Source organism: Schistocerca americana, chromosome 11, assembly GCF_021461395.2.
Source record: "Schistocerca americana isolate TAMUIC-IGC-003095 chromosome 11, iqSchAmer2.1, whole genome shotgun sequence".
NCBI classification, from domain to species: domain Eukaryota; kingdom Metazoa; phylum Arthropoda; class Insecta; order Orthoptera; family Acrididae; genus Schistocerca; species Schistocerca americana.
The window spans coordinates 15,191,222-15,206,184 of record NC_060129.1 but is presented as its reverse complement, the minus strand read 5'-3'; positions in this window follow the sequence as shown (position 1 = coordinate 15,206,184).

The window sequence follows — 14,963 nt, the reverse complement described above, 5'->3', positions numbered from 1 at the left end:
TAGTGGCTGAGCTCTTGAACTACGTACATCAGGTACGAAAAGTAGGCAGTTTTCGCACCAGTTTATGTACACACTATTTTAGCACACCTCGGAATGTGCTACGTTGTAGTCAGCATCGTGTTTCATTCTCCTTCACTCTGCAGACTTGATTTCTCGATACGATAGGTCTAACTGATCGATAAAATCCGACGTATATGGAAATCTCTTCCATCTGGTGAGCACGATGTATGAGACAGACGAAATATCCTCAGACTTCAAAAAAATGTAATAATTCCAATCCCAAAGAAAGCAGGCGTTGACAGGTGTGAAAATTACCGAACTATCAGTTTAATAAGTCACGGTTGCAAAACACTAACACGATTTTTTTACAGACGAATGGAAAAACTGGTAGAAACTGACCTCGGGGAAGATCAGTTTGGATTCCGAAGAAATGTTGGAAGGCGCGATGGAATGTTATTCGATCTGTATACTAAGCAAGCAGTAAAGGAAACAAAAGAAAAATTTGGAATAGGAATTACAATTCATGGAAAAGAAATGAAGACATTGAGGTTTGCCGAAGACATTGTATTTCTGGCAGAGACAGCAAAGGACCTGGAAGAGCAGTTGAACGGAATCGACAGTGTCTTAAAAGGAGGATGTATGATGAACATCAACAAGATCAAAGCGAGGGTAATGGAATGTAGTCGAATTAAATCAGTTGGTGCTGAGGGAATTAGATTAGGAAATGAGACACTTAAAGTAGTAAAGGAGTTTTGCGATTTGGGGAGCAAAGTAACTGATGATGGTCGAAGTAGAGAGGATATAAGATGTAGACTGGTAATGGCAAGGAAAGCGTTTCTGAAGAAGAGAAATCTGTTAACATCGAGTATAGATTTAAGTGTCAGGAAGTCTTTTCTGAAAGTATTTGTATGGAGTGTAGCCATGTACAGAAGTGAAACATGGACGATAAATAGTTTGGACAAGAAGAGAATAGAAGCTTTCGAAATGTGGTGTTATAGAAGAATGCTGAAGATTATATGGCTAGATCACGTAACTAATGAGGAGGTACTGAATGGTGAGGAGAGGAGTTTGTGGCAGAACTTGAAAGGATGGGTTGGTAGGACACGTTTTGAGGCATCAAGGGATTACCAATTTAGTATTGGAGGGCAGCGTGGAGGGTAAAAATCGTAGAGGGAGACCAAGGGATGAATACATGAAGCAGGTTGAGAAGGATGTAGGTTAGGTTACTCGGAGATGAAGAAGTTTGCACAGGATAGAGTAGCACGGAGCGCTGCATCAAACCAGTCTCTGGACTGAAGACGACAACAACAACAACATGGAAAGGGCGGTATCATCCGCGGGAGTGCATGGTGATTGCACTCGCAAGTTTTGGGAGCGAGCATTCCAGAACAAAACTGTTTCCAGCTTTCGCAGTGGAGAAATAAAGTACACGTCCTGCGGTTGGCCCGGTTGGCTGTTTTGTCGGGCTCACACAGCGGGGGAGCCGGAGACAAAGCAACAAAGGCACAACACTCCTTCAGGGTGTGGGGCAGATAGAGGATACTGTTTCACCGGGAGGCATAGGGGGACCTGGGAAGGTGCAGGCGGTTCACGACAGAGTGGGTAGGATCAGCCTCCAGCTCTTCTCCCACAATCGATTTTCACTGAGGTGACCAAAGTCGTCAGATGCCATCGAAAATCGCCGCGGACCTTTTCTCCCGGCACAGTGCAGCAACGCGACCTGGCATGCGTTCAACAAGTCGTCCCGAGTCACTTGCAGAAGTACTGAGCCGTGCTGTCTCCGCAGCTGTCCGTAAATGCGAAAGTGTCGCCGATGGAGGACTTTGTTCACCATCTGACATCTCTCCTATGTCCCGTAAATGTTGAATGGGATTCATGTCGGGCGACCTGGGTGGCTAAATCACTTGCTGGAATTGTCCCGAGCAGCTGCGGCCCAGCGACATGGGGCATTGCGATCCATAACAATACCATGGTTGTTTGGGAACACGATGTCCATGAATGGCTGCAAATGGTGTCCAAGTAGACGGACGTCCCAGCAGCCCAGTCCGCTCCCTACAAACACAGCCCACGCCGTTACGAGGCCACCACCTGTTGCACAACGCCTCGGTGGGCTCTGCGCCACACTCATACCCCACCACCAGCTGTTCCCAATGGAATCGGGACTCTCGTCTGACCGGGCGACGGTTTTCCAGTGGTAGAGGCTCCGACCAGTACCGTCATGAGCCGAAGAGAGGCGCTGCAGGCAGAGGCACTCGCACTGGTCGTCTACTGCTATAGCCCGTTTCTGCCAAATATCGCCTACTGGATACGTTCTTCGTACGTTGATTTCTGCGGTTATTTCACGTAGTGTTGCTTGTCTGTTACGACTGACAACTGTACGCAAACGGCGCTGCTCTCGGTCGTTAAGTGGACGCCGTCGGAAACTGCGTTGCCCGTGGTGAGAGGTAGCGCCTTAAATTTGGTGTTCTCGGCACAGTACGGACACTGTGGGTCTCGGGACATTTGAATTCCCCGACGAGTTCCAAAATGAAACGTCCCACGCGTCTAGGTCCAACTGCTGTTCCGCGTTCAAAGTTGTTAATTGCCGCCTTGCGGCCATAATCACGTGGGAAACCTCTTCAAATGAATCACACGAGTACAAAGGACAGTGCCGGCCGGTGTGGCCGAGCGGTTCTAGGCGCTTCAGTTCGGAACCGAGCTGCTGCTGCGGTCGCAGGTAAGAATCCTGCCTCGGGCATGGATGTGTGTGATGTCCTTAGGTTAGTTAAGTTTGAGTAGCTCTACGTTCTAGGGGACTCATGACCACAGATGTTAAGTCACATAGTGCTCAGTGCCATTTGAACCATTTATGAGAAGGAAAATGCTGGCCTAGGTATGGTGCTTCGACGACCAATCCACCTGTCATGAATGCTATTCAATACCGCTTCAACCGCACGTGACCTATGTGCCGTCATCTGTTATCGTCCCGTAATTTCTCTTGTGCCCAGTGGCAGAACTGTACACGACGTTCAAAGCCGTCGCCATGCAATTGCTGGTGCATAGAACTATGGTACGGGTGCAATCGATGTTGATGTAGCATTCTCAACACCGACGTTTTTGAGATTCCCGATTCTCGCGCAATTTGTCTGTTACTGATGTGCGGATTAGCCGCGACAGCAGCTAAAACGCCTACTTGGGCATCATCATTTGTTGTAGGTCGTGGTTGATGTTTCACATGTGGCTGAACACTTCCTGTTTCCTTAAATAAGGTAATTATCCGGCGAACGGTCCGGACACTTGGATGTCGTCCAGGATACCGAGCAGCATACAGAGCACACGCCCGTTGGGCATTTTGATCACAATAGCTATTGATGAATACGATATCGACCTTTTCCGCAATTGGTAAACGGTCCATTTTGACACTGGCAATGTATCACGAAGCAAATACCGTAGGCACTGGTGGAATGTTACGTGATACCACTTATACGTTTGTGACCATTATAGCGCCATGAATCAGAAAGCGAAAAAAGTAGTCCAACTAAAACATTCATATTTCCTTACTTACCACATGAATATGTAATAAAAAATGTGGGTTTCTATTTTGAAAAAACGCAGTTGACATATATATATATATATATATATATATATATATATATATATATATATATATATATATAGACCATTTTCTCCACTTCCTCAAATGTGATCCTATTTCCATCATCATTCCTATCCCATTGTACAATCGAAATCTGAAACATTAATGATCGTATTTTCACCAACATTGAGCAACTCTTCAAAATATTCCCTCCATCTGCCCAAGGAATCTGTGGTGTCAGTGCCAGACACCACACTTGCTAGGTGGTAGCCTTTCAATCGGCCGCGGTCCGCTAGTATGCGTCGGACCCGCGTGTCGCCACTGTCAGTGATTGCAGACCCAGCGCCGCCACACGGCAGGTCTAGAGAGACTTCCTAGCACTCGCCCCAGTTGTACAGCCGACTTTGCTAGCGATGGTTCACTGACAAATTACGCTCTCATTTGCCGAGACGATAGTAAGCATAGCCTCCAGCTACGTCATTTGCTACGACCTAGCAAGGCGCCATTATCAATTGCTATTGATCTTGTAATTCATGTATCGTCAAGAGCGATGTTCCCCAATTATGGATTAAAGTTAAGTATTCCAGAAGCCACGTACCTTTTTTACTAGTCTCACCTCCTTTAGCTGTTCCAGACCTCACGCCAGCCTGCGTAAGCTTAAACGCGTGCCTTTCGGCTTCACCTCATAGTGGCTTGGCTGTCTTGTCAAGTCACAACAAGAGCCATTTGAACTTTTTTTTTAATATAACTATATCTCTCGAGTAAAAGAATTTAAATATTTAGGTGAATGGATTGCAGAAAACTGTAATGAAAAGAAATCTGTCAGGACAAGAGTCCTGAAAATGGAGACGGCGTTTCAGTTAACAAAAAGAGTCTGTCGTGGACCTGCAAAATACGACACTACACAACAGTGATTAAACCCGATGGTCTCTACGCATCTGAGACACTAAACCTTCAACACAGAACACTAAAAGGGGAATTAGAAGTGAAAGAACGTAAGATAATGAGGAAAATCCTAGGACCAAGAACTGAAGATGGGGTACATTATCCAAAACCCAATGCAGAAATATATAAAAATATCTCCAAGATAACAGACACAATGCGCATGAGAAGAATCGAATTCATGGGGCACTTAGAAAGAATGGACTCAAACAGGTTAACGCACAAAATCCATAAATTTTTAAAGAACAAAACTACAAGACCGAACTGGTACGAACAGACGGAAAAAGACCTGAGAGAATTAGGGTCTCGAAATCTACGTGATAGAAATGAAATCAGAAAAATCACAAACACACAGGATTTTGAGGAAGAAGAGAGAAAAACTAACCGACATACATGGTCTACGGAACGAAAGCTAGCCCATTCGTTGTTTATGAAGGAATACTGGGCGAAAAGGAAGGCGAACAAATGTTGATTACGCGTGGTCCTAAGTGATCCATCCGCGAAGAAGAAGAAGATGACAGCTCCGCCATGCAGTGCGTGTTTACACCTCGTGTACTCGACACTAGCGCCACCTGTAAATGTGCGTATCTCTGTCCCATTACTCTTGCGACCTTAGTGTAAGTTCCGCAGCAAAACGGCGTACGTAATTGGTACTGGGCAATAGCGGCGTCTTTTTTTAGATTAGTTAATCACTGATTTCTCGGCTTTGACGTCACCCTTTCGGGGTTCTCCTTCCGATGCCATCATCACTGTCAATTTCGCGATCAGTGATCAGTTAGTAGATAAGTTAATGCGATTTTTTTTTACCAGTTCGGCCTGTTGTACGATCACTTTTCCGCTCCTTTTCTTCCATAGATCCGTAACTCTCACGCGTCCATGTCTGCATGTTTGTTTTGAGCAATCATTCGATCTGCAACCATTAAAAGTATGCGGTTTTTAGTTGTTGTTTGATTACAGTAGCTGCGCACTCGACGGTTATTAACGTTTAATCGGGGCACGCAGCCGCACCCCACGTGCTGGGGCCAGGCCCTTCTGTCCGTGTCCTCGCGCGCAGTCCCCCGACGCGGCGGGCGAACTGTCGCAGTTCCTGCGGCCGCCCCGGCTGCACGTCGGTGCCCGGTCACACTTGCTGGAGCACCGGTCGCCAAAAATCTTCTCCGCTCGAAAAAACGTCACAACAGTGTTGCAGAGACAATGAAAAACGTACGGAAAATTTAGACGAACGCAAAATCTCCAAGACTGGCGATCTTTCACAGAAGCTCGAAATTTAGCGAGATGCTTGTAACAGTCCCTACAATGAAATTTTGTCTCCAAACCCAGGAGAAAATCCAAAGACATTCTGTTCGTACGTAAAGTACGCTAGCGGCAAGGCACAATCAATGCTTCTCTGCGCGATAGCAGTGGAAACACTATCGACAACAGTACCGCCGAAGCAGAGTTACTGAACACAGCCTTCCGAAATGCCGCCACAGAAGAAGACGAAGCAAATACTCCAAAATTCAAATTGAGGACAGCTGCCGACATGAGTAACGTAGAAGTAAAATCCTCGGAGTAGTGAATCAACTCAAGTCACTAAAGAAAACCGTCTTCTGGTCCAGACTCTGTACCAATTAGGTTCCTTCCGGAGTACGCCGATGCATTAGCTGCATACTTAACAATCATATTCAACCGTTCATAGACACTGGACTCGCATTCGGGAGGACGACGGTTCAGTCCCGCGTCCGGCCATCCTGATTTAGGTTTTCCGTGATTTCCCTATATCGCTCCAGGCAAATGCCGGGATGGTTCCTTTGAAAGGGCACGGCCGACTTCCTTCCCCGTCCTTCCCTAATCCGATGAGACCGATGACCAGGCTGTCTGGTCTCCTTCCCCAAAACAACCAAACCCAACCAACAACCGTTTGCTCGACGAAGGAACCGTACCCAAAGACTGGAAAGTTGCACAGGTCACACTAATATTCTAGAAAGGTAGTAGGAGTAATCCACTAAATTAGAGGTCCATATCGTTAACGTCGATATGCAGTAGGATTTTAGAACATATATTGTTTTCAAACATTATGAATTACCTCGAAGGAAACTGTCTATTTACACGCAGTCGACATAGGTTTAGAGAACATGATTCTTGTGAAACACAACTAGCTCTTTATTCACATGAAGTGTTGAGTGCTATTGACAAAGGATTTCAGATCGATTCCGTACTCCTGGATTTCCGGAAGGCTCTTGACACTGTTCCACGCAAGCGGCTTGTAGTGAAATTGCCTGCTTATGGAATATCGTCTCAGTTATGTGACTGGATTTGGGATTTCCTGTTCAAAAATGGTTCAAATGGCTCTGAGCACTATGGGACTTAACATCTGAGGTCATCAGTCCACTAGTACTTAGAACTACTTCAACCTAACTAACCTAAGGACATCACACAACACCCAGTCATCACGAGGCAGAGAAAATCCCTGACCCCGCCAGGAATCGAACCCGGGAACCCGTGCGTGGGAAGCGAGAGCGCTACCGCACGACCACGAGCTGCGGACTGCGATTTTGTGTCAGAGAGGTCACAGTTCCTAGTAACTGACGGAAAGTCATCGAGTAAAACAGAAGTGATTTCAGGCGTTCCCCAAGGTAGTGTTATAGGCCCTTTGCTCTTCCTTATCTATATAAACTATATGTGAGACCATCTGAGCAGCCGTCTTTGGTTTTTCGCAGACGATACTGTCGTTTATCGTCTAGTAAAGTCATTGGAAGACCAAAACAAAGAGCAAAACGATTTGGATAAGACATGACTATGGTGCTGATTGGCAATTGACCCTAAATAATGAAAAGTGTGAGGACATCTACATGAATCTTAAAAGGAATCCGTTAAAGTTCGGTTACACGGCAAATCTAAAAGCCGCAAATTCATCTACATACCTAGAAACAACGAACAATTTAAATTGCAAAGAAGACATAGAAAATGTTGTCGGGAAGGCAAACCAAAGACTACGTATTATTGGCAGGACACTTAGAAGATGCAACAGATCTGCTAAGGAGACTGCCTACACTACACTTGTCCGTGCCCTTTCGGAGTACTGCTTCTCGGTCTGGGGTCCTTACCAATAATCGAACAAAGAAGAGCAGCACGTTTTGTATTATCGCGACATAGGGGAGACAATGTCACTTACATGATACATGATTTTGGGTGTTTAGCTGCGGCGGAATCTTCTCACGAGATTTCAGTCATCAACGTTGTCCTCCGAATGCGAAAATATTCTGTTGCCGACGATCTATCTAGGAAGTAACGATCCTCATAGTAAAATAGGTGTTCTTTTTACCGCGCATTGTTCGACATTGGAAATAATAGAAAATTATTGTGAAGACGGTTCTATGAACCCTCTGCCAGGCACTTAAGTGTGGTTTGAGGAGTATCCACGTAGATGCAGGTGTAGAAGAACCAATACTGCATTGCGGTGTGCCATCTCGGGCCACAGATGTATCGGTCTCATTATTGATCGTTAACCTAGACAAATGAGTAAGTTATGCATCGGCGAGAAAAAGTTGGGCGCCGGACCCCCGAGTACTGAGCCTTAAAAACGCCATCATTTGCAACACTTCGTGTCGACTGTTCTCTGTTTCAGATTCCTGCACCGCACACGGACCCCAAAGTTGTGAAGCTGCGACTGTGTGACGAAGCACTGGTGTGTTGTCTGTGTGAGCGAATGATTAACCGATGAATGTCAGTAACTCGTATTCGTACGCATTATGTAGAATGAGCACTATCGTGACAGAATTGTAATACATGTTTTGAACGGTATTTGCCGTGCGGGGTAGCCGCGCGGTCCAGGGCGTCTTGTAACGGTCCGCGCGGCTTTCCCCGTCGGAGGTTCGAGTCCTCCACGGGCGTGGGTGTGTGTGTGTGGTGTTCTTAGCGTAAGTTAGTTTAAGTCAGGTTAAGTAGTATATAAACTTAGGGTCCGATGACCTCAGCATTTTGGTCCCATAAGACCTTACCACAAATTTCCTAAATGTTTGAACGGTATTTATCTTCTACTAATTGCGTTGTCTTATAAGAGGATTCATTCGTTTTCATATCCCTTGCTACAAATACGAGGGCTGACAGCGACATAATTATTAGAACAGATGCAGCAAAACAGCTGCTTGTAATAACAGATCTTTATTTACGACAGGCTGTTTCACCATTAATCGCCATTGTCAAGTACGTCTAGCCCGATGTGACGTCCATATTACGGCGTCAGCCAACTGTCTTATAATTGTCACTGACTTAATAAGGCCTTAAATGGCGTAGTATATCGAAAATAAAACGTCAATCACGGTGTGACAGTAGTTTGACAGTTGCACTCTTACAACGCTACATGTTTACAGAGGCTGAGCCCAACCCCGGCTCCGCTTCGCAACGTCAACAACTACAACGCTAGCTGTACACATTTTGTCATTGAAAAATTCAGCCACTATCTAGAATAAAGGACCAGACAATGGCGTATTGTGTCACCGAAGCTAGTAGCATACAAAATACATTGACATAAAAAAATCGAAACAAAAAAAAATTAAAAATGTAGAGTAATGAAATTTCGGGAGTACGTTTCTGTAGGTAACATACGTCAGTGCCTAACGCTGTAGGATCACAGGTCCGAGATAAGCAGTTACAAATCTGAAATGCTGGCACAGTAATAACCGGTGTAACTGCCAGAGTGTTGATGCAAGCATGTAAACTTGCATGCATTGTGTTGCACAGCTGCCGGATGTCAGATTGTGGAATGGAGTTCCATGCGTGTTGCACTTGGTCGGGCAATACAGGGACGGTCAAGGCTGGTTGTGGATGACGCTGGACTTGCTGTCCGATGATGTTCCACGTGTGCTCGACTGGAGACAGACCTGGTGGTGGAGCACGCCGAGGCAACACGTCGACAGTCTGTAGAGCATGTTGGCTCACAACAGCGCTGCTTGGACGAGCGTTATCCTGTTGGAAAACACTCACCGGAAGGCTGTTGATGACTTGCAGCACAACAGGTCGAATCACCAGAATGGCGTACAGTTTTGTAGCCAGTGTGCGTTGGATAAACACGGGAGTGCCCCTGTTGTGATACGAAATCGCACCCCAGACCATAACCATGACGTCCTCTTGGGTAAAATATTCCGGAGGTAAAATAGTCCCCCATTCGGATCTCCGGGCGGGGACTACTCAGGATGACGTTGTTATCAGGAGAAAGAAAACTGGCGTTCTACGGATCGGAGCGTGGAATGTCAGATCCCTTAATCGGGTTGGTAGGTTAGAAAATTTAGAAAGGGAAATTGATAGGTTAGATATAGTGGGAATTAGTGAAATTCGGGGGCAGCAGGAACAAGACCTCTGGTCAGGTGAATACAGGGTTATCATCTATCCACCGTCTTCGTGGCCTTCCTCTGTCTTCTTCCGGTTCGGCTTCATTCAGAAATCTTTTCAGTCGTTCTTCCAGTATCCATCCTGAGGACGTGTCCAAGCCAGGCTGTTTTTCGACTTTTATAATTCTTACGATGTCAGCTCATTGTATGAGGCGGTCTAGCTCGGTATTCGTCCTAGATCTCCAGAAATGATTATCATCCTGAACTGCCCCACAGATTTTGCTCAGCACTACGTTTGACTATCCTGACTCAAATGGTTCAAATGTCTCTATGGGATTTAACACCTGAGGTCATCAGTCCCCTAGACTTAGAACTACTTAAACGTAACTAACCTAAGGACACCACACACATCCATGCCCGAGGCAGGATTCGAACCTGCGACAGTAGCAGCAGCGTGGTTCCGAACTGGAGCGCCTAGAACTGCTCGGCCACAGCGGCTGGCGAATATCCTGAGCAGCTGCTTATAAAACACTCGTTAGCGTTCATTTTTCGCGTGCGTAAGTTACAAATGGCCTGATCATGGCCTTGTATCGTTGCAGCCTCAGCTGCCAGTTTAATAACGTGGAGTCCAACAATTTCTTAAACGCGTGGAAGCATCTATTACCACTTAGGATGCGCAGTATTATTTCAGTTGTCATGGAATTTGTCCTGTTAATGTCAGAGCCCAAATAGACAAAGTTCTGCACATGTGCAGAATTGAAACCGTCTGCTGGTGGTCTATCCCAGTTATTATTTTCCTTCCTGGTGTAGTTCTAGTACTAGAAGCTAGAGGCCTTTCTGTAAATCAAACAAAGACGAAGTATGTAATCTCATAATTCTTGAAAAGTGATCTGAAATGCAAAAGTTAAATAATAATGCACCCATTAAACTGTGTACTCCAACGCTCGTGGCTGGAGTACAGTGCTTTGTGTTAAATTTAAGGAAACTGTCCTGTTAGCAGTAGCACAAGCCACCCGGTGATACAATCGCAAATCGACTGAAAGTTTGATGGCGTTTTCTTTACAAATGCCTCAGGTAATTGTGCTATACTTGCGGTACGAGGGTCTAGTGGGTAGCATTCCTGACTTTGGATCATGAGGTACCGGTTAAAAAGAAAATTTAAAAAAAAAGTTGGATTTTTTTCTGCTCGGGGACTGGGTATCTGTGTTGTCCTCATCATTTCAACACCATCATCATTATTCGTGACACTGGCTAGATTGTGCTGTGTAAAAAAATTGGTCTGCGTAAAAATTGGGAATTTGTAAGGGCGCTGGTGACGGCGCAGTTGAGCGCCCCACAAACCAAACACCATCACCATCATTACACTTGCGACCTACCTCGGTCACCATTTGCCGCTACTCCCATCTATTGCAAAACTGCGGAAGCAAAGTTGTAGACTTAATTGAACAAATCGATGTCAAGGGTATTGGACGGTAGTTTTGTGGATAACTTGTACACTACTGGCCATTAAAATTGCTACACCAAGAAGAAATGCAGATGATAAACAGGTATTCATTGGACAAATATATTATACTAGAAGTGACATGTGATTACATTTTCACGCAATTTGGGTGCATAGATCCTCAGAAATCAGTACCCAGGACAACCACCTCTGGCTGTAATAACGGCCTTGATACGCCTGGGCAATGAGTCAAACAGAGCTCGGATGGCGTGTACAGGTACAGCTGCCCATGCAGCTTCAACACGATACCACAGTTCATCAAGAGTAGTGACTGGCGTATTGTGACGAGCCAGTTGCTCAGCCACCGTTGACCAGACGTTTTCACTTGGCACCCCATACCATCACACTGGGTGATACGCCAGTACAGCGATGACGAATACACGCTTCCATTGTGCGTTCACCGCGATGTCGCCAAACACGGATGCGACCATCATGATGCTGTAAACGGAACCTGGATTCATCCGAAAAAATGACGTTTTGCCATTCGTGCACCCAGGTTCGTCGTTAAGTACACCACCGCCGGCGCTCCTGCCTGTGAAGCAGCGTCAAGGGTAACGGCAGCCACGGTGTCCGAGCTGATAGTCCGTGCTGCTGCAAACGTCGTCGAACTGTTCGTGCAGATGGTTGTTGTCTTGCAAACGTCCCCATCTGTTGACTTATGGATCGAGACGTGGCTGCACGATCCGTTACAGCCATGCGGATAAGTTTGCCTGTCATCTCGACTGCTAGTGACACGAGGCCGTTGGGATCCAGCACGGCGTTCCGTGTTACCCTCCTGAACCCACCGATTCCATATTCTGCTAACAGTCATTGGATCTCGACCATCGAGCAGCAGTGTCGCGATACGATAAACCGCAATCGCGGTAGCCTACAATCCGACCTTTATCAATGTTGGAAACGTGATGGTACGCGTTTCTCCGCCTTACACGAGGCATCACAACAACGTTTCACCAGGCAACGCCGGTCAACTGCTGTTAGTGTATGAGAAATCGGTTGGAAACTTTCCTGATGTCAGCACGTTGTAGGTGTCGGCACCGGCGCCAACCTCGTGTGAATGCTCTGAAAAGCTAATCATTTGCAATATTACAGAATCTTCTTCTTGTCGGCTAAATTTCGCGTCTGTAGCACGTCTTCTTCGTGGTGCAGGAATTTTAATGGCCAGTAGTGTACTATCCTTCTTGCAAACGGGTGTGACCTGTGCATTCTTCTTCTTCCAACAAGGGCAGAGTGAAAGACTTAAAGGCGAATATTATTGCTCCGAGTGCGGTAGTAAGGAGTAAAACCGGATGCTCGGGAGACAGCCGTAAGCACGCCTCGGCACGCAGTGGACAGGGAAAGGCCGGCCAGCGGACGACCGCCGTCGCCGCCTGTGAATGGACGCCGGCGCACCACCAGTCGGCGGCCACCTGTTTGTCCGAGCTGCGCCGCGCCGCGCCGCGCGCCAAATAATGAATCGGCGCCGGGCGAAGCGCAGCGGCGAGGTGTTTTTTATCCGCCGCTGACGGGGTTTGTCGAAGGGGTTGCGAGGGGGTAGGGGAGAGGGCTGCGGCGGGGGAGGGGGAGGGGGAGGAGTGTCCCGTTATGTCGGCCCGCAGAGGGCAGGCCGCGGCAGAAAGAAAGCAAGAAACGACGCCGGGCCGGCACCTGTTGCGTCGCCCGGCCGAACGCTTCACTATCTGTTGCTCGGTCGCGGCGCGATGCACAGTGCTCGGCGGCGTGGCGTGCTCTCTTGAAGGAAGCTGAAGGCAAGGTTCGTTTCATCGGTCAGAATTTTACATCACTGTTATCCCATTCAGTGCTGTTCCTAATGTATACCACACACTTAAGCTCAGCTGCATTTACCAATTCGCGAAACACTTCCGCCGGCCGAAGTGGCCGAGCGGTTCGAGGCGCTACAGTCTGCAACCGCGCGACCGTTACGGTCGCAGGTTCGAATCCTGCCCCGGACATAGATGCGTGTGATGTCCTCAGGTTCTAAGTTCTAGGGTACTGATGACCCATAGTGCTCAGAGCCATTTGAATTTTTTTTTAACAGTTCCGGAATTCCATTCCTGGTGTAGCTTCTAACTCTCCGGGAGACGCGTTTTTCATCTCTTTTCCAAGGGCAACGCTGGCGGCTTCCAGACCATCGAACAAGGGCTAGTTATAAGATACTGAAATGTCTTAATTATTTTCTTCAAAATATTTCACTTTTAAATTTCCTTCGAAATTAATTCATTGATTGCGAATTCCTTGGAATAAGCCGTATTAGGTACAGGTCTACTACCCAGCATAGACATATGAATATTTGTGCCGGATTCGAGTCATGTGTAGTAGAACTACTACCCAATACAGCTGATGGCATGGAATTCTGTCAGCGAATTAATTTTGAAATTTATTAGTGATTGGCCCTGCAGTGAAATATACAGTATATCCCAGAAAGACATTGTAAGTAATGTTTCAGTATCACCGCTTAAAACATTTATTGATTATTAACACAACGGTTACGGATGATTTCAATTTTCAAGTACACTACTGGCCATTAAAATTGCTACACGGCGAAGATAACGTGCTATAGACGCAAAATTTAACCGACAGGAAGGAGATGCTGTCATATGCAAAGGATTAGCTTTTCAGAGCATTCACACAAGGTTGGTGCCGGTGGCGACACCTACAACGTGCTGACATGAGGAAACTTTCCAACCGATTTCTCATACACAAACAGCAGTTGACCGGCATGGCCTCGTGAAACGATGTTATGATGCCTCGTGTAAGCAGAGAAATGCGTACCATCACGTTTCCGACTTTGATAAAGGTCGGATTGTAGCCTGTCGCGATTGCGGTTTATCGTATCGCGACATTGCTGCTCTCGTTGGTCGAGATCCAATGGCTGTTAGCAGAATATGGAATCGGTGGGTTCAGGAGGGTAATACGGAACGCCGTGCTGGATCCCAACGGCGTCGTGTCACTAGCAGTCGAGATGACAGGCAAACTTATCCGCATGGCTGTAACGGATCGTGCAGCCACGTCTCGATCCATGAGTCAACAGATGGGGACGTTTGCAAGACAACAACCATCTGGACGAACAGTTCGACGACGTCTGCAGCAGTATGGACTATCAGCTCGGACACCGTGGCTGCGGTTAACCCTTGACGCTGCATCACAGACAGGAGCGCCTGCGATGGTGTACTCCACGACGAACCTGGGTGCACGAATGGCAAAACGTCATTTTTCCAATGAATCCACGATATGTTTACAGCAGCATGATGGCCGCATCCGTGTTTGGCGACATCACGGTGAACGCACATTGGAAGCGTGTATTCGTCATCGCCATACTGGCGTACCACCTGGCGTGATGGTATGGGGTGTCATAGGTTACACGTCTCGGTCACCTCTTCTTCGCATTGACGGCACTTTGAACAGTGGATGTTACGTTTCAGATGTGTTACGACCCGTGGCTCTACCCTTCATTCGATCCCTCCCAAATCCTACATTTCAGCAGGATAATGCACGACCGCACGTTGCAGGTCCTGTAGGGGCCTTTCTGGATACAGAAAATGTTCGACTGCTGTCCTTTCCAGGACATTCTCCAGATATCTGACCAATTGGTAACGTAATGGTCAATGGTGGCCGAGCAACTGGCTCGTCACAATACGCC